At 36.3% G+C, this 19,748-nt stretch overlaps 1 protein-coding gene across 2 annotated transcripts in view; it reads left to right on the top strand.

Moving 5' to 3' along the window:
- Positions 1-11,313: 11,313 nt before the first annotated feature.
- The window catches only part of LOC131052173 (two-component response regulator-like PRR73), a 45,606-nt gene continuing 37,171 nt past the window's right edge, over positions 11,314-19,748 (top strand). For both annotated transcript variants that reach the window (XM_057986785.2, XM_057986786.2), the window contains exon 1: positions 11,314-12,102. The gene's annotated coding sequence lies outside the window, so the exon portion shown is untranslated. The remainder of the gene's footprint in view (positions 12,103-19,748) is intronic.

Raw genomic sequence — 19,748 nt, forward strand, 5'->3', positions numbered from 1 at the left:
ATGTTAATTATCAAATAAATATAAATATCAAATAATTAAATATTCAAAACTAATAAATTAAAATGCATTAAAATAAACATTACTAAATATAAAACCACACATCCAGAGCCACATAATTACTCTAACATAATCAAGTAAAACCAACCAACATAAACTGAACTCACAATACCAAGAAGACCAAGCTTACTAACTGACAAGGCGAATTATGCCAAGACACTGACTACTCGCGGTGAACAACTTAGACCTAGAGTATGCAAGGGAAACTCATGCCATCTCCAAACCCCATAAGCCATTTGAAATAAAGACACACTCAGACCTGTGAAGCCAGGTGGAGTCGATGTCTAGTACTTGCAACCACAAAACGACAATATAACATATACATATACATATATAGAACAAGCAAGTGAAGAGAATCGCAATGACACATCCCACTCGCAATGAGTGATGTGGAATCATCTCTATCACGAATACAGACAAACAATAGTCAAACACATCTCATAAACATCTCATCAAATGTTATCATGAAGTAGGGTTAGCGTAAACGTAATCATCATCAAAATCATGATAAATCTAATATATCAATAATCCATCACATAGTGAGCATATAAAATCCATCGAGTACATATGTCATCAAATCACATGATCAATCATGATAATACCAACATCCATATAGATCATCAAAATAGCATATGTCCAATAGTGTCTAACATCAATCATAAGTAACTGAAGCACACGAGCAATCATCATTCAAATCATTAAATATAGACTAGATAAGTCTATCAAGCATAATATAAAAGTCAACTCTAGTCAAAATAAGTCAAATCAAGGGTGGACACTACACCATTAGAGTAATAAAAAACCATCAACTATATTTGTATTAGTCATGGTATAACAACCTTTTTCACTAATGTACTCCAAACCTTGGTGCCATAAATATATGCATTTTTATAATTATAAATTATATTTATAGAGTTACAAAATATGGAGTCATTCAACCAATACAAAGTACCACACCGAGATCCTCTAGCTTCCTCCAAATTTCCTCTCAACAACCTATAACTAGGTTTGTCAAATGTCACATGAAATCCAAAATACTTCAACTTGGATATAAAAAGTATATTTATTGCAAGTCCTAAAGTACAATTCAATGAGTATTATTTTCACCATGGATATTTCTCCTCCATTATAAGATTTATATAACAATAACTACTCCTCATGGGGAGTCATATGGAAGGAGCAACCTAAGTCAACGAGCTAAACATCATCACTAATAGTGCTAGTAGAAATAAATAATGCATCACTATCACCATCATTAGAATATTTCTTTATGGCATCATTATGGAGTTTATGTTTATTTCTACAATACTTATTCAAATGTCAATCTCTGTCCTGGTGTGATCCCACATAGTGTGTTTCACTTGTGGGACATCCTTATCTTTAATAAAATCATGTAAGTGCTACATCTAAATTTGTTTCATGATATAAGCCTAGAGATTGTTTCATCTAAGTGTTAGAAAATGAAGGCAACCACTACAATATGTAAATATGACATAACTTGCAAATCTAAAATATAAACATGTATAAATTAATGGATAAATGATTAAAACTATAAAGAAGTCACACTACTCAAAATATATACACATAACACACAAATTTATGTGGAGAAAATCCTTTCAAGTAAAAAAATCAAACAAGAAAAGAGGGTGAATATGTATTATTCTTCAAATAGATTACAATATACAAAATTTCCTCAACCTTGCATTGAATCTAGCAACATCTATGTATTTTTAAAACATCTCATGTTGTCTCCAACTCAACTCCTTAATATATGGACTCATGGGGGCTCAAAATACCACCATAAAACATTACCGTGGGTCGGAAAAAGGTTCCAAAATACCATGGTAAAAATTGATAAAACCCCTACATGTCAAATGTAGTCTCTTACATGACATTGTACCCTCTTATAAGTTGTCATAAAAATCCCCCCAAAATATAGGATACTCTTACATGCGTCACAAACTATCAATAGCTTATGCAAGGATTCTCTTACGTGTGTCATAAATGATTCTCACATCCAAAATGATCTCCCCTATTACTAGCTCTTACAAAATTTGTCATAGAATCTATCATAACATTCTTAAAAATAGGACCTCCATGTTAGACCACTTGACGAGCATATTTTGATAACTAATAACTTGTTTTTAAAGGCACCAACATGTGGCAAAACTGCCAACTCAAAATCCCACACCCATTTTGATGGAGCTTGAATATTTAATAGAATAAATGTCAAATAACCATGATAAAATATAAAATAATAACAAATATCCAAAATTGCTAAGGTTGAGACACCTTAATTCCCAAAATTCTCCAACTTTTTGAATACCTTGCAAGAGCCTAGTGAATCACATCATCATGGAGTCAACTAGGCCCAAGAGAAAACACATGTGACCTCTCTACACCAAGTAAAGTTTCTAGTGCTCACATATTTGATGTTATAATATAAAACATTCACTTAAGTGTCAAGTTTTTTCAACATAATTTTTCCATTAACAATCATTTTAAGAAAAAAAATGGTATTGAACATCTACATACTTAGTTCGATCATGATACATAGGATTATTGGCTAAATGAAATACACTTTGTCTATTGCGACTAATCTGAAGAGTCTTGCGATCAAAACCAATACCTGAATAAAATATTTGTAACCATATTGCCTCCTTAGAAAATGGGTAGCAGCCATATACTCTACTCTGGTGGTGGAAAAATCAATTGTTGGCTCCCTCTTACTCATCTAACTTACAAATCCTCCAAATAAAGTAAACACATACCCACTTGTGGACCTTTGACTATACAAGTCACCTACCCAATTTGTATCAACAAAGCCTTGTATTTCCAATGTCTTATCCATATTATCAATACTTGAATAAACTAAAAAATAATTAGAAGTACCACACAAATATATTAGCACCCTCTTTGCATAAAAAAATGCACTCTATTAGGGTTAGACATAAGGCTGCTCAAAACTCCCACTACTTGGGCAATATATGGTCTAGTGCACACCATTACATACATAGAAATTCCCACAACACTAGCATATAACACATTAGACATATCCTCCAAATCCTCTTCATATTTAGGACACATATATAAAGTAAGCTTAGTGCCAACTAGTAAATGAATTCTAACTAGTTTGTAATCCTACATTCTAAATATGTGCAAGATAGTGTCCAGATACTTAAAATTTGTAATAACAAAAGCTTTCTATTACCTCAATCTCTTTTAATTTTCATACTAAGAATATACCTTATAGCTCCAAAATCTTTCATGTCAAATATTTTTGAAATTTTAGCTTTTAGCTCACTAATAATTGCCCCAGTGTTATTGAAAAATAACTTATCATCCACATACAAGACAACATTTAATATATGATCCTCAATACATTTAATATATACACAATGACCTTCTTCACTTTTGACTAAGATTAATTTTTAAAATAAATGGGTCAAACTTTTGGTACTACATTCGCTAGGATTGTTTCAAACCATAAAGAGACCAATTCAACCTACAAAATAAGTGTTCTTTCTCTTTTACCTCAAAATTGCATATAAATTTCCTCTTCTAGGTATCCATGCAAGAATGCAGTCTTAACATCCATTTGCTCAAGTTCAAAATCATAATCATCCACTCTGGATAAAATAAATCTAATAATAGATAATTTTTACTAACATTAGAGAAAATTTCACCAAAATCATCTCCCTCTATTTAGGAGTAGCCCTTAGCTACCAATATAACTTTATGCTTCTCCAATGAATCGTCTACTCCAAGTTTCTTTTTATAGACCCATTTACAACTAATGGCTTTCCTTCCTTTGGGAAAATAAACACGATATTAGGTGTCACAAGAGTCTAAGGCCATCATTTCCTCCTACATGGTTAGTTGTGAAGACTCACTATCACTTGCATAAATAGCTTCCTATAAGATCTAGGTTTATCATTAGTACTTAATAAACAAACACAAATGAAAATTTGGTGGGCCATACCTATCAACTAGACTTTGTTGTGGTGTGGATCTTCATATGGGTGGAATAAGAAATTATTTCTCATGTTCTACAATATGTTCAACTTCTTTTGCTACAATAGAGCCTTCCACTTCAGATTTTTCACTTGAAATATCTTCTTCTTTCCCATTCCCCAATCCATTATTATGTTATTCTCAATGTGTATCTTCTTATTGTGAATAAAAAAGCACTATCTTTTTCATTTGTTTCTCTTTTTGTTCTAGAGGATCAGAAATAGATCAAAGTTTCTTGAAAATAACATCTCTAGAATATTTTTTTGGGGGGGTTATAGGATTCCATAGCTTATAAGCTTTGACATTCTCACGATATCAAATGAAAATGCATTTATTATTATTTTGGATCCAACTTCTAGAATGCTTTTCTTTGCACACATGAACAAAATCCTCACAACCAAAAACCTTTAAATGTGAAACAAAATGTTTCTTACTTGTCTACACTTCATAAGGTGTATAATCAAGAGCATTATAAGTGGATCTATTAATCAAGTAGCAAGTAGTACACTCGACTTCTACCTAGAAGAATTTATCCAATTATGCATCACTCAACATACTTCTATCCCTTTCCATAATAGATCGGTTTATCCTTTCTGCAACAACATTCTATTGTGGTGTATAAGGAGTTGTCTTTTGTCTTATGATACCTCTATGCTTACAAAATCATCAAATTCCTTACAATAATATTCCCCTCCTGTAATATCGCCAACAATTTTTTATATATTTTTAACAGTTTTACAAGCACACCAACACCCATTGAGGTTAGAATATTGAAATCTAAACTAGCTGAAAGAAATCCTACACCTTTTGATCACCGAGAGCCCAAGCTAGGAGGGTGAGAGCATATGGTGGCAGGGGATCGTTAGATGCAAACTTTTGAAAATTCTTATTACAATAATGGGCGGCAAGCCAACCCCTTCCACTTTTTAGCAAGATATGGAGAATATTAAAATCTCTTGGCGGTAAACCAGCCAAGGATGATGCAAGAAACTAAACAACAATCACTCTACTGCTTATGCAGTGGGAGGACTAGAAATGAAATTCACTATCAACTCCACCGCTTATTCAGAGGGAGGACAATAAAGAAATTACAAAATCAACTCTTCTACTTATACATCGGGAGGACAGTATTACAGAGCCAAATGTAGGCGGCAATCCGACCTCTTCCACTTTTCAGTAGGAGTTTGCTTTATAATCCAAAAATGGTTGTTAGTACTATTATCCAACCTTACAATAAAGAGATACAATACATAGAATAGAGAGATTGTATTATCCAATATTGATGAATACTTCCAATCTTAACACACTTAGCAAACTCAAACACACTCATAGATAAAATAACACACCATTGTTCACTAAACTAAAAGAGAAATATGTTGTACGCATAACACGCAGAAAAAACAACCACTACCAAAATCGTTGTTATGCTCATAACTCACCTAAAACTTCACTGAATGACACAAAAATAGAAGCAAATGAAAGCTAAGACAAAGGCAATGCAACCAGAACCTCAAACCTGCACCACAAACACCACCAATAGCCTACACACAACCCAAGGTAACCAAGGAATGGTACGACCAACAACCAAAAATTGACTTGCAACCAAAAATCAAATTGAACACCAAAACACACGACAAACTAAGAGAATGATCGTCTTCCTGATACGCTTCCAACGAGCCAATACCCAAAATGATGGGTCACACAAGCAAGGATATCAAATCTTCGCTTCAGCCACACCAAACCAACAACATTGAAAAACCACACCACACACTGAAAATCTTAAAAATGCACATTGAAAACTTCACCAACATTCCTCCACTCATCTAGGTACTATGTCTCAAGTACAAAACTGGCAAAACTAGGGAGCCACAACTTCGAAGCTCAAGTTCACTCACCATTCCGACGACATAACGATATGATCTCTTCAAGATGATCAAATGAGGTGCCCCACCTTATATATATAGAATTTTGAATCTCAAATTCACATGAAATGGTGCCCAAATTTTATTACATTCATCTACATTTCATTTCATAACCGCCTCCAAGTATGGCGTCCACTTTCCAATCTCCCTAGTCGCACTTTTCTCAAAAAAATTGCCATGTTATGACATTAACATTACAAAGCATAAACACATTCATTTTTTATGCCATCAGCTAAGGGAAAAAAAAGTGACTTAGGACAAATAATATAATATTTTTCTTCCTAAGTCATTCCTCCAAAATATAATCAGTGAAATAATTAAATATTACTTTAGAATAAAGTGATAATATTTAATTAATCAATTATAAATCGCCCACTGATCACTGCCAAATCAACCATATGAACTGGAGCGCAGAAAATACAAATTTTGGACTGGATTGGAACTCTACTCAAGACTACCACAAATATCTCTACCTGAATTGATACTTACTAAAAATAGTAAGTCATGAAAACATCTCCGAAAGACATGCTCGTCGAACACTGTGAGAGAGCTTGGAAAACCCAAAAAAACCTCAAAATCTAGTCATCTGCCACCAACTTACTAAAAATAGTAAGTTTAGAAATCACTCTAGAACAAAATGCATGTTATACCACCATAAAGCTCTCGAAAACCCCAGAAGGAATCTTTAATTCTTTTTGCCAAACTCCAACCAAAACATCCTTGAAAACTGCGAGGAATCCTCCTAGAAAATAGGAAACCCTAATTCCTCATTCCAGTCAGCCTACGACTTTCCAGAATAGGCTAATGGACCACTGATTACCTCCAACTGAGAAGGGGACATTGCACCTCTATTAAGTAATCTTAAATTTTTTATTTCCAATCCTGATTGGTTTTGTACTAAGACTTTAAATTCCTTAAACTTAGTGAAAACTTCAAATTTATTCATAAAGTCAATCCATGTAAATTTGGATACATCATCAATGAAGGTGATAAAATATTGAGATTTTACAATAAAATACTTATCCACATGACCAAACACATTTGTATGAGTAGTTTCTAATTTCTCTTTTGCTTTATTGCTTGATAAAGGAAAAGATGCATTGTTCTATTTTTTAAACACACAATGCTCATAGAAATCAAAGTTCTCCTAAAGATAAGTTAAATTGTCAAATAAATTTTTGTTAATAATATATTTCAAAATATTTTTACTTATGTGGCTCAATTTATGGTGCCACAACATACATGTATTTTTAGAATTTTCAGCCATACAATTAGACTTCCAAATAGTAGTGGTATCAAGCTTAAACAAAGTTCCCATTTGAGTTCCCCTTGCTACCACCGACCTTCCTCTTGCTAATCTGCAACAATGCTCATCAAATGTTACATGCGTTCTTGAATCATTCAACTTCAAAATTGAAATAATATTTCTAGCTAATCGAAGAATATGTAAAACACCAGAGAGGGTTTTAATCCTTCCATCAATGAAACACAATTTCCCCATCCAACAATCAAATGTGTAGTGTTGTCCCCAAGGTAGATATTACCTCCACCATATTTCTCATATGTGGAAAACCTCTCCTTATGAGAAATCATGTGATACGAGCATCCCAAGTCAACCAACCAATGTTCATTAGGAATTACATTACAAACATAACAGTAAAACATCATCATCTACATTGGATGATTTTTCTAAGGACGAATCATATTTTTTCTTTTTATTTCTACACTCCTTCACATGTCCTCTTTTCCCCCAATTTCAACAACTAACTTTGTTCTTCTTTCTAGGAATCTTAGAATGACCTTTAGACTTGTCCTTAGTCCCTTGATCTCCTTTTGAATCTCTTTATTTAGGCCTGTCCCTAATATTGAGAGCATCACCCCAAGCTATCCGTAGCTTATCTCTTCATTTCTTGTGCCAACAAAGTCACAACAAGTGCATCCATCTTTGGATCTTTAAGGTTAGCAGTGATAGAAAGAATGAAAATTTCACAAGATTCAATGTAAAGAACAAAGAAGCGTAATGCATCTATCTTCTTCCTCAACTTTAACATCTATGGAGACTAATTGACTCAAAATCAAATCAAATGAATTTAAATGCTCAACAATACATTCACCTTCTCATCTCAAGAGCAAACAATTTTCTTTTCAAGTATAGTATATTAATAAGGCTCTTGGTTTGGTAGATCTCACCCAAATGTTTCCATAAAGAAAATGCAACCTTTTCTTTAGACACATTTAAGAAGACAAAATCTGCATCACATAACCAAATAGTACCTCGCACCTTTTTGTCTATATTCTCCCATTCATCTTGACTATTTTTTTTAGGTTTCTTTTCTTGTTTTCCAGCCACCCTTTCATCTCTTTCTTCAAGGAGATCCTCCATTTTTAGCTCCCACAAATCATAGTTGGATCCATTGAACTTTTCAATGTCCAATTGAGACGCAAATGCAACCATAATTCCTACAAACACAAATCTGCAAAACAAAACTCCCACTACAATACAACTTTTTTTTTATGCTTCCACCTAATAAAAAAAGTTGGCCAAACTCTGATACCACATGTTAGAAAATGAAGGCAACCACTGCAATATGAAAATTTGATATGACTTGCAAATTTGAAATATAAACTTTTAGAAATTAATGGAGAAAAGATTAAAACTGCAAAGAAATCACACTATTCAAAAGCCATACACATAACACACAGGTTTACATGGAGAAAACCCTTCTAGGTAAGAAAAATCCACCAAGAAAAGAAGACAAATCAATATAATTCTTCAAAAGGATTACAATATATAAAATTTCCTCGATCTTGCATCAAACCTAGCAACATCAATGTACTTGTAAAACATCTCATGTTGTCTCTGTTGGCATTTTGATGATGTTTGTTGTCATTGATGGACACACACTTTCTTGATGTATGAGTTATGCTCAACTGGTAATTGCTCCAACTGGTATTGTGTATTATTGAATGTATAGTCTTTAGACTATCGACGTTTTGCAGAAAATGGTTTATCGGTCACAGATTGACTGAATATCCCAAGCGGTAGTTAACTTTTGATCGGAACACTACGATTTTCCAGTCTTCATTTTTGTCAACTGGTAATCGGTATATTGTATTAACCGGTATATATCTGTGATGAGTTACCAACCGATATTACTGTAATGTGTGATGAGTTATCATCCACCGACACTTTGGCGATGTTTTTGTGTCATGTTACCAAATGTGTCTAAATGCACTGTACCTAGGAACTTGTAGTCTAATTCTATTGGACCGACATGAAATTAGTTTCTTTTATAAGGACATCATGTCTAGGGTTTGCATGTATGAGAAAGAGTGTGAGACATAGAAGAGAAAAGGTTATGTGCGATCATTGAAGAGAAGAGTAGGTCTATGTGAAGAGATAGAGTGTGGAAATATTGAAGACTGAAGTAATGCTGAAATGCATTAACAAGGAGCTGTCAAGGATCTAATTAAGCAGACTGTGTTATTAGCTAGATCATTCACTTGTTGATTACTCACATCTTCGACAAGTCTAGAGCCCTTAACTGGGTAGGCTCATCAAAGGCTTTGTAAATCCTCTAACAAGGTGGTTCACAACTATGGATCTGAAATCCTTTAACAAGACTTATCTCCTAACAGATATCTAGATTCCTAATAGGATCTGTTCTAGTGAAGAACATTGTATGACCTTAACTAGTCTGGTTTCTATTCTACAGATAGTTACTTGTGAGTTTCTGCTCACCGTGGTTTTTCCCATTTGGATTTCCACGTCAAATATCTCGTGTTATGGTGATTGTACTCTTGTGGGTGAATGCTTTGTTTGCTATTTGGTTTGCATTTATCTTAACCGGTTTATTAGTGAATCTGCTGTATCGGTTATCTGCTAAATTGTTTAAAAGTTTGTTTACAATATTTTTTGGTATACTAATTCACCCCCCCCTCCTCTTAGTATTCATCAGCCCAACCCCTCAATATATAGACTCATGGGGGACCAAAATACCAAATAAAACATTACCATGAGCCAAAACAAGGTTCAAAATACCATGGTAAAAATCCATATGACCCCTACATGCCAAACATACTCTCTTACATGACATTATACCCTCTTACATATTGTCATACGAATCCCCCCAAAATAGGAGACACTCTTATATGCATCATAGACTATCAATAGCTTATGCAATGATTCTCTTACGCATGTCATAATGATCTTCATGTTTAAAATGATCTCCCCTGTTGTTAGCCCTTACGATTGTCATAGAATATGCCATAACATCCTTAAAAAAAAGTTTTCCATGTTAGGCCACTTGATGGTCATCTTTTGACAACTAATAACTTGTTTTTAAAGGCACTGACATGCGACAACAGTACCAACTCAAAATCTCACACCACTTTTGACAAAACAAAAAGATTTAATAGCATAAATGCCAAATAATCATGAGAAAACATAAAATAATAATAAATACATAATCCATAATTACTAAGGTTGAGATACCTTAATTCCCAACATTAAATAGGCATAAATAAATGCGGTTAAATCAAACCCCCTTAGATTAAACCCGATTGGATAAAACCTGCCAAGACTTAAATCAAAATTCTAACATAATCCCCTCTAAAGCTATCAAAATTTTAATTAAAAAGCAATTCTTCTTTTCCTTTTAGAAGATCAAATTATTTCATTGAAAAATTACAAAAAATTATATATATAAAATATCTTATCTTATAAATAAATAAAATTACAAATAAATGAAAGTTTGTTTTAATAACATCCACAAGAGCGAAGTATCATAGAATAATTAAAGAAAATTTATAAATGAATTAAATTAATTAAGACGAGAAAGATATTTTTCTCCGGGCAGTAAAGTTCCCTTTGCCCGGAAAGTACATACCGGCCATCAATAAACTAATTTTCAGGATTTGCGGCCGCGATGGAGTCTACGCCCACCCATCAAAATCTGACGGCCAAAATGCTGCCACACAATCTTTAAGCCAATTTCGGGAAGTCGACACATACAGTATCAAAAAAGCAAAGCATATCAGATAAGCCATGACATGTGTCAAGCAACCCACGGTCGGGCAGTATGGGAGGAGGCCTTTTCCACCCATCACTCCACCGGGAACAGCCGGTCATAAGGCTACAAAATATCTTTGCTGATGCCTCGCCACGTCAGCGCCGAGGTGGCATCAACCACTCTCCACTCGAGGCGGAAGTTTTAATCTCCACCTCGTATTTGATTTACTGTGCCACGTGTGCACCCTCGCGGCCTTTCTGTTGATCTCAGAATATCTTCTACCGGATTCTCACGTGGCGCACAGTGAAAAAGGAGCTTTTGAGGTCGCCGGTTCGAAACCCGTTTTAATATTTTCCTTTTGTGTGCAGTGTATTCTACAGCAGAGGCGGACAATTCTTCGGAAAGGAAAATGATTGGGAGTGAAGAATCTATCTGCGTTGGAATTATCAAAGAGTGAAAGACATAGAGTAATGTTGAGTTTTGCTAATGTTTACAGTCGCGGACAGAACATGTCCGCTTTACTGTTAACATGATGAGGCTTGGTTAAGGTTGTTTGTTTGGCCGACGAGTATGCCTGCAGTCATTTATGAAATTAGACTACCGGTTGATTTTTGATTCTATGCCCGAGGTGTTTGTCTTATAACAAACCAAATTTTGAGAAGCAGACGAATTTATAATCATAATTATCCGTCCACCAGAACGAAGCTGCAGGGCCGCAAGGTTGATCTGGTTAACCTTGATTCTATTCGTCGTGCCACGGAGTCTAAGACTGTTTTGATGTTATGGTGCAGATCTAGTTGCTTCAAGCCATTGATTTCATAAGCATGTCCAGAGCTTAAATTTAACTGTTGGAGAGCTTAAATCCATTTACTATAAGCATGTCCAGAGTTTAAATTTAACTGGTTCAGAGCTTAATGATATATATGCTTGGTATTTTAAGCTCTGGACGTTAAATCTTGTTTCTTTCGGTCAAAATGAGATATTCGCTCTCGAAGGTTTGACCGAGTCGAAGGATTTTTCTGTTTGTGATGCACGTAAGGGTAATTACGATCACTCGAAGTGTTTCGAGTGAGGGTCTGTGGACTGTCATGGCAAAGGTCAGAGGAATTCTTGAATGTTCTTGTTATTTAAATTAAAAATCTCTTTTTATTAAGTTGGAACAGGGCCGTTGTTGTAATGGAGCCTTTTGGTGTTGTTTATCTTTTCTCTGATGTTTATTAAATGTTATTTATACTTCTGTTTTAAGACCGCTAAGATTTTCAAAAAGATCCAGTTCTAGAAGTCCCTCTGCTCTGTTTTGTGCTTGGCTGTGAAAGAATTCTGTTAACTGATGTCATTTCAAAATGATTGCTCTGCTGTGATATCCCAAAATTTCTGACTTTCATGCTCATGCAATTTCAAAATAATTTGTGAACGTTTCTTATGATATCAGGCACAAATTTGCACCTATTTGCAATCATAACCTATTACATGATGATGAAATGTTAAATTAACACCATTAACAAAGCTTGCAGAATTTAGGCTCAGTTCAGATGACGAGCTATGATTAAGATAAGGCCGAGCTTCTTGAGGATAACCAGGAGCTTTTAGGTTTTCACTGTTCGATCTACAAAATGATTGTAGCAACTGGACTTTGTGGCTCTAAAGCCTAAACTATCTTCTTTTGCTTCGTATGAGAGTGTGTTTGATGTTTGATTAGAGACTTGTGTTTGTTAATTGTTCAACGCTCGTCTGTTTAGCCTCGATGTTAGGCTTTCTCTATAAAAATAAATTCAAAACAGAGGACAATGCAAATTTTCTAAAAACCAGTTGAGTGATATTCTGGTAACACCAAGAACCTACACTACCACTTCCCACTAGAAGGGTGTAGAATTTAACAAATTATGGTTTTTCAATGCCCAGAAATCATGGCATCTGCTTGAAGATTTGTTGTAACCTTATGAAACTTTGTCTCCACTCAAGTTTGTAGTCATTAATCATGTTATACTTGTAGTGTTGTCAATGTCAACTTAGTTGTATTCCCGTCGAGTTGCAAAGTTTTCCGGTCATAGACTAGGTTTTTCAACTAACAATGCTTGCAAATTGCTCGAGGATGGACTATGCCGAATGAAAGATGGAAGTCCCTGATCAATGGTGGCTCCAGCAGTAGAAAGAAGAGACAAAAATATCAAAGATTTGAGTCTGAATACGGGACTGGCAAAGGTCTAAGTAAATTCCTCCAGCACTCCATTTAGTGACAAGGTCAGCACAAATTCCCACCTAGGCAAAATCCAAAGACAAATTATAGAAGAAGCAGACTTTTTCAGTGACAAAGTCACATCAAAGCTCCACCTAAGCATAAAGAAGGGCGACTAAGTAATGAAAGAAATGTGCTCTAGGCTTCAGTGTATGAATTGGCAAGAACTTGGTCCACATACTTGATGATTTGTCCTTTGCAAAACTGCACTAAGAAGAGTTGGCAATGTTAGTCACAAACCACGCCTAATATAATGTAGAAATAAGTGAAAAGGGGTGCTAGTTCAAGGAGGTAAAGCCAAGTCAAAACTCCGCCAATGTTTTAGATGTGTCAAATGTGATGAACCCTTGCTGGTTCAATCCTTCAACCCGCTGTAATTTATTATTCTTTTTTTTGTGTTTTAAATATTAGAGATGGTCTTTCAGAAATAGACAGAAGTTGCAGAAGGGTTTCTTTAATTCTCAACACATATTGAAAGAATACATGAAATTAATCAACTGAAGCAATAAACTGGAGAATTTAGAAGCATACCCGTAGGTCCTGTTGGTGTCTGTTTCATCATCTACCAAACATTAGGATAGGATACCTTTGGGTATCCTATCCTCTCCTGAAAAATCACTACTGATTCCAAGGTCTATATGTGCGAATAAGTGACTTTAGTGGAATAGCTTCTTGGGTAGTGTATGCTGAAATTTTCAAGGGGGACTTACATTTGACAAGTATCTTGAACTGCTGGACTTAGATGGATTTAGCAATTTTAGGCTCTTCTTTTTTTGGGAATTTTTTGGGATTTAGACCTTCAAAAGAAAGGGAAAAAGAGATAGGGTTCAGGAAGGCTAATCTAATCCTACGAATTCTGGAGACGGTATCAATTGGGTGCTCTCGAGAAACCAAACCTTGCTTCGCCACACTAGGGACAACTACACAAGGCCGGTGCAATCTTCAATGGGTTGTGCATATGATCGAGATGTTGGGATGCACAGGGTATGGGCTCAGACTAACTTTGCACGGTAGAATGGAAATCATCCATTTTACCAAAAGTATGAGCGGAGATACACCATTGATTGACACTTATCAAATTCTTTATTCAAATTAACAACAATGAAAGCAAATCTAAACTAATTCTTAACTAAGTGTTGAGGCAATTGAAACCATGCAAATCATTCAAATAATAGAGATTACAAAGCAACGCACATGCAATATATTATCTGGAAATGACCTTAAGCAACAATACATCAAAAACCTCACCCTCTCCAAATGAGAGGAGGTAGCCTTATATAGTTTTCAAGAATAAATGAATGGCCGAGATCAAACAGTGATCAAGGGCCCAGATTGAAAGCTATAAACCCTAATTAGGGTTTCCCAAAACTGACTACCCTCGACCAATTACATTTGGGACACTTGTCCTTCTTGCTAAATATGAACCATCAATGAAAATAGAAGGTTGTTGCATTATGAAGTGTGCCCTTCTAGAAGCTTCTTGATAAGTCATGTTCATCGAACCTGGACATGCTGACTTGGAGCGATTTGATTGGTTGGAAAATGACGAAGCGCCACCTCAACGTGTTGGATGTCTTCCTTGAATTCTCCAATTTGTTGCAAGAAATCATCTAAGTATGGAAATTTGATTCCTTCTTGTCGCCATTTGATTCTGCTTGGGAGCTTGTCTTTTTAATTTCTTCAGGAGATGAAATCCTTCAAGAAGTTGGAAGTTTATTTAACTTTCCCATATTTTCACCAAGTCTGAGAACTTTTCTTTCTTGATGCCTTGAGATTCTTTCAAGTGCCTCGAATTTGGAGAAGAAATCTCTTCGCGAAGTATTTCTCATACTTAGCCAAATTTTGTCCCTCTCTATGCTCAGACGAACCTTGCTCGTGGTCCTGTTTTCAATTCTGAAATTGGCTCGAAACTCCATTTGTGTTTTCTGTGATGATCCTGCCTTCAGTTGCCGATTTATGTTGTGTGTGGGAGGAGGGTTAAAAAGCTCTGGGTAACCCCTTGCAAATATGAAATGATGGGATCAAGCTGTTCAGGCATTCGCTGTGATCATGTCCTCCTTCTCGATACCCTGACATTTGGAGAAGAATTTCTCCATGCCTTCATCATAATTGAGGAAATTGGAATTTTCTTTGTGAAACATTTCCCATACTTAGCCAAATTTTGGCTATCTTCACGCCCGGATGAACCTTGCCTGTGAACTTGTCCTCAATCTTTCGTTTGGCTTGAAACTCCAGCTGCGATCTCTATGATGATCCTGCTTCTATTTCCTCCTACGACCTGTAAAACCAAAGGAAAATAAGTTAGAAATCTATCTTGGATTAAAGAAAATCGAGGCTGCGAACGGCTAAGTGTTTGGGAAATTTCACTTTATTTTCATACTTAGCCATAAAAATCGAATTTTCACCTTAAAACCCTCAGTCTTAAGGCTGGTTGTGGTCACCACCAAGTGTCAAAACTTTCAAAAAAAAATTTCATACTTAGCCAAAAAAATGATTTTCTTCTTTCAAAATTTTCGAAAAAATCATTTATTAAATTCTGGAAAATATTCAGAAAATTCACAATTTTAATTTCACCTCTGACTTGGATAGAAGTAAGGCTAGAATTTTCTCCAAAATATTCAGAAAATTCAGAAAAGTTTGGATGATTCTTCCTCGTACTAGTTGTCTTTCTCCAGAAATTTGTAAACCTTTTGCCAAAAATATTTATCCAACTTCCAGCGATGTCTAGAATTTTCTCCAGATGATCTTCAAACTGACGTACTTTACTAAGCTCTCCTTAGTAACTTTGAACTTCTTGGTGTAATAATGAAGTTGATAATGAAGCATTTGTAGACAAGGTTAAATCTTCAAGTAAAACCCCTAAAATCATCCAACTCATACTTCTAATTTAAAAAAAAAACTTTCCATTTTGATTTAAGTTTGAAGATATTCATCAATTCTCCAATATTCCCTTTCAACAAAACTTTCCATTTTGGATTTAATTTTGAAATCTCAATGGATTTTGTGACATCACCGGCATCTTGTTGATTTTGTTTGACTTTTCAATGCGTAGGTGGATTTTTGAAATTTATCTCCATCTTCTCCAAGGTATGGCGGACTTTGGAGACCTTTCCTCATGGCTCTCTTCAAGGCGAAATTTTTGGCGAAGGCATGGGGCGGACTTTAGCCTTTGCTCCTACATGGTGAAATTTTGGCTAAGGCATGGGGCGGGCTTTGAAGGTCCCTCCTCATAACTCTCTTTACCCTTGGCGAACTTTAAACTTGGCACCCCCTACCTTGCTCTCTCACTTTGGCGGACTTGGGTGAGGGCTCCTACATGACCTCCATCTTGGGCAGACTTTGGTGGCGGCTCCCATCTTGGGCGGACTTTGGTGGTGTCCCCAACTTGGGCGGACTTCTATCATCTCTCCCACCTTGGGCGGACTTTGGAGACACCTCCTCATGGCTCTCTAACCTATGGCGGAGTTTAGACTTGGCTTCTCATCACTTGGCATGCTTGGGCGGACTTTAGGCTACACCCCTATGCACCCTACACATACATGGCGGACTTTGGAGTGTTGGCCACCATGGCCTCTTCAACCTATGGCAGACTTTGGAGTTGCTCCATGCAAGGCGGACTTTAGGCAACACTCCCACCTTGAGCGGACTTCGGAGACACCTCCTAGGGCAGACTAGGCATCCCTCCTCTTGGGCGGACTTCAAGACCTTTGCTCTTCAAGGCGGACTTTGATCACTCCTCCTCCTTAGCCTCCCAACCTTGGGCGGATTTGGAGAGTGCTCCCACATGGCCTCCAAATGCATGGCGGACTTTGGCTAAGGCACCTTCATGGCCTCCATCATTGATGTTATTTGGCTAAGGCATTGGGGCGGACTTTAGCCTTTGCTCCAACATGACCTCCTTCAAACTCATGGCGGACTTTGGTGAGAGCTCCTTCATGGCCCCCCTGAGGTGTGGCGGACTTTAAGGATAGCTCCTCCATCACTTGGGCGGACTTTAGCCTTCCCTCCTCTTGCTTGGGCGGACTTTGGAAGGCTCTCCACATTGACCTCTTAGACCTTGGCGGACTTTAGAGTGAAGACCTTCATGGCCCTTTTACCCTTGGCGGACTTCAGAGTGTGCTCCCATGTGACCTCCCCAAACATGGCGGACTTCAGGATGAGCACCCACACAGCCTCCTAAGGCATGGCAGACTTCAGGCAAGGCTCCTTCATGACCTCTCTTGCATTGTGGTGGGGTTTGAACCTGCAAAAATACTTCAAAACCCTTGTTAGCCAAACTTGGAATAATTTTCAGAGAAATTTCAAAATTTCACAGTTTAGTCTAATTTAATCGGATTAACTTGAAATTTGAAATCCATGCCTAGGTGGATCATCGGAAGCAGCAAAAAGCCTAAAATCTAGGGATTTAGCTTTTTAGGTCGAAACTTGGAATTTTTGAGTTTCGATCGAAGCTGGTCAGTGGTACAAGTGTAAACCCTAGGTTTGCATCCCGAAAAAGCAAAAAGCCTAAAATCTAGGGATTTATCTTTTTTAGGTCGAAACTTGGAATTTTCGAGTTTCGATCGAAGCAGGTCAGTGGTGCAAGTGTAAACCCTAGGTTCCCATTCCGAAAAAGCAAAAAGCAGACATCCCTAAAAAATAGGGAAAACTTTCTAAAAATAGCCACACCGGGGATTGGGCTATAAAAAGGCCAAAAACGAAACTTCCTAAAAAATAGGAAAAAGCAAAAAAGCAAACTTTCTAAAAATAGTAAGTTGTCCAAATTTGTCCAAATCAATTGCGATCTTCGTCCTTTGGCCTCTCTAAGCACTCTGGTGGTGTTCGCATTTCAGAATCACATAACTTGCAAAAACCAACTTTCAATCGTCAGGCCTGAAATGCTCTGAACTGGACAAGGCTTGGTGAAACTGCAGCAAAAGGTCATAGGACACTAACAAAACCCTAGAAAGCAGGAAAAGAGAGGGTCCCCATTTGCAATGGGGCGATGTGTGAAAAAGGTCACAACAGGTTCTTAGCCAATTTATTGAATTAAAAGAATTCAATCAGCAACTTACAAAGTTCTAATTTTTTATTCTGAAACAATTCAGATATGCTCTTATTCAATACTAAGGCACCCAAATAGTGGAAGATGGCGCCAATAAATGAGCAAGCTGTGTGTTTGGAAAAAACAACCTCCAAACCACAGAAAAATTAACAGCAAAACAGTAAATAGGAAACCTACAATAAATCTGCCTTGTAAGAAGCCAAATCTGCCCCAATTTAATTCAATTTGACTTCTGAATGAAGCCAACCAAGCTGCAACAATTCGATTGATCTTTCACAATCTCAAAGCTACTGAATCATGCTCTCCAAAACAGGTCCAAACCCTAGCCGCCATAGCCAAGTGCTCAGAAGAAATGTCAAATGCTCAATATCAATGAATGAGGTTTCATTTCATCTTGGCTGACTAAATACCCAAAAAGTACGATTTTTGGCAATTAGGTTTTCTAAAAATCATAACTTGCTTTTAGGATTCCCAACTTAACCCTAAAAGCAATGCCCAACTTAGGAGATATTAAATTTTCACTTAAAATAAATTTAAGTGATGCACTTTGTGGTTTTATTTTAATATTTCATTAAAACATTAATTGCCTGTGGGAATCACTTAAAAATTCATATCTCCCTCATTATTGTTCAGAAACTGAATCTGTCAGAAGCTGGGGCCAGAGTTGGCCATGCCAATGAAAAATAGGACCATGTCTATTTTTAGCAGTTTTTCCCTAAAAATTAGGAAATCCTCATATAATGTCAGAAACTGATGAAATGAAGACCAGAACTAAACTCAACAGTGAACTAGAACAAATAGACAAACCACTCCTCAAGATACTGCATCACTGACCCCCTTATCCATACCCTGTTGGCCTACAAAGGTCCAAAAATAGGCTAACTACTCAAACCACTGTCCCTGACAAGGATGGGGACATTACATCAAACTCATTATGAATCTCCACCAAGTAGGAAATTATATTAAATAATAAATAATAAAGTAGGTACACTTTTGGCTTGGCAAAGCCGGATGGAATTAGCACTCAAAGTGGCCAATGCTTTAGTGAGCCATGCCCAAGGTAAAACATTTAAAGATCAATAAAGAGAGGCACATTTTATGTGTGGCAATGCCAATACCAAGTTCCACCAAATTATGAAATTGCACGGAGGACAAAAAGTTGTTGAAAACATAAATTAGACATGCTTTTGTTTGGTCTTTACTAATTCCTCAGGTGTGGTTTAGCAGTGATGTCGTCATTATGAAATGGCACTTAAACTTAAAAACATGAAAGTGGCACATTTTTCCATTGGTGTGGCCACCACAAAACTCTGCCATAGCTTATGTTAGTCAGCAGCATTCAAAACTCATCCCCATATTTAAAACAAATATCAGATAAAACATGGTGCCAACTTATCCCAATCAGCCTATGTTTTGTAGAAAGCAAAGGATTAAAGCAGAAACTGCCTATATATGCATGCTTC

Source organism: Cryptomeria japonica, chromosome 2 (genome assembly GCF_030272615.1).
Source record: "Cryptomeria japonica chromosome 2, Sugi_1.0, whole genome shotgun sequence".
Taxonomy (NCBI): Eukaryota; Viridiplantae; Streptophyta; class Pinopsida; order Cupressales; family Cupressaceae; genus Cryptomeria; species Cryptomeria japonica.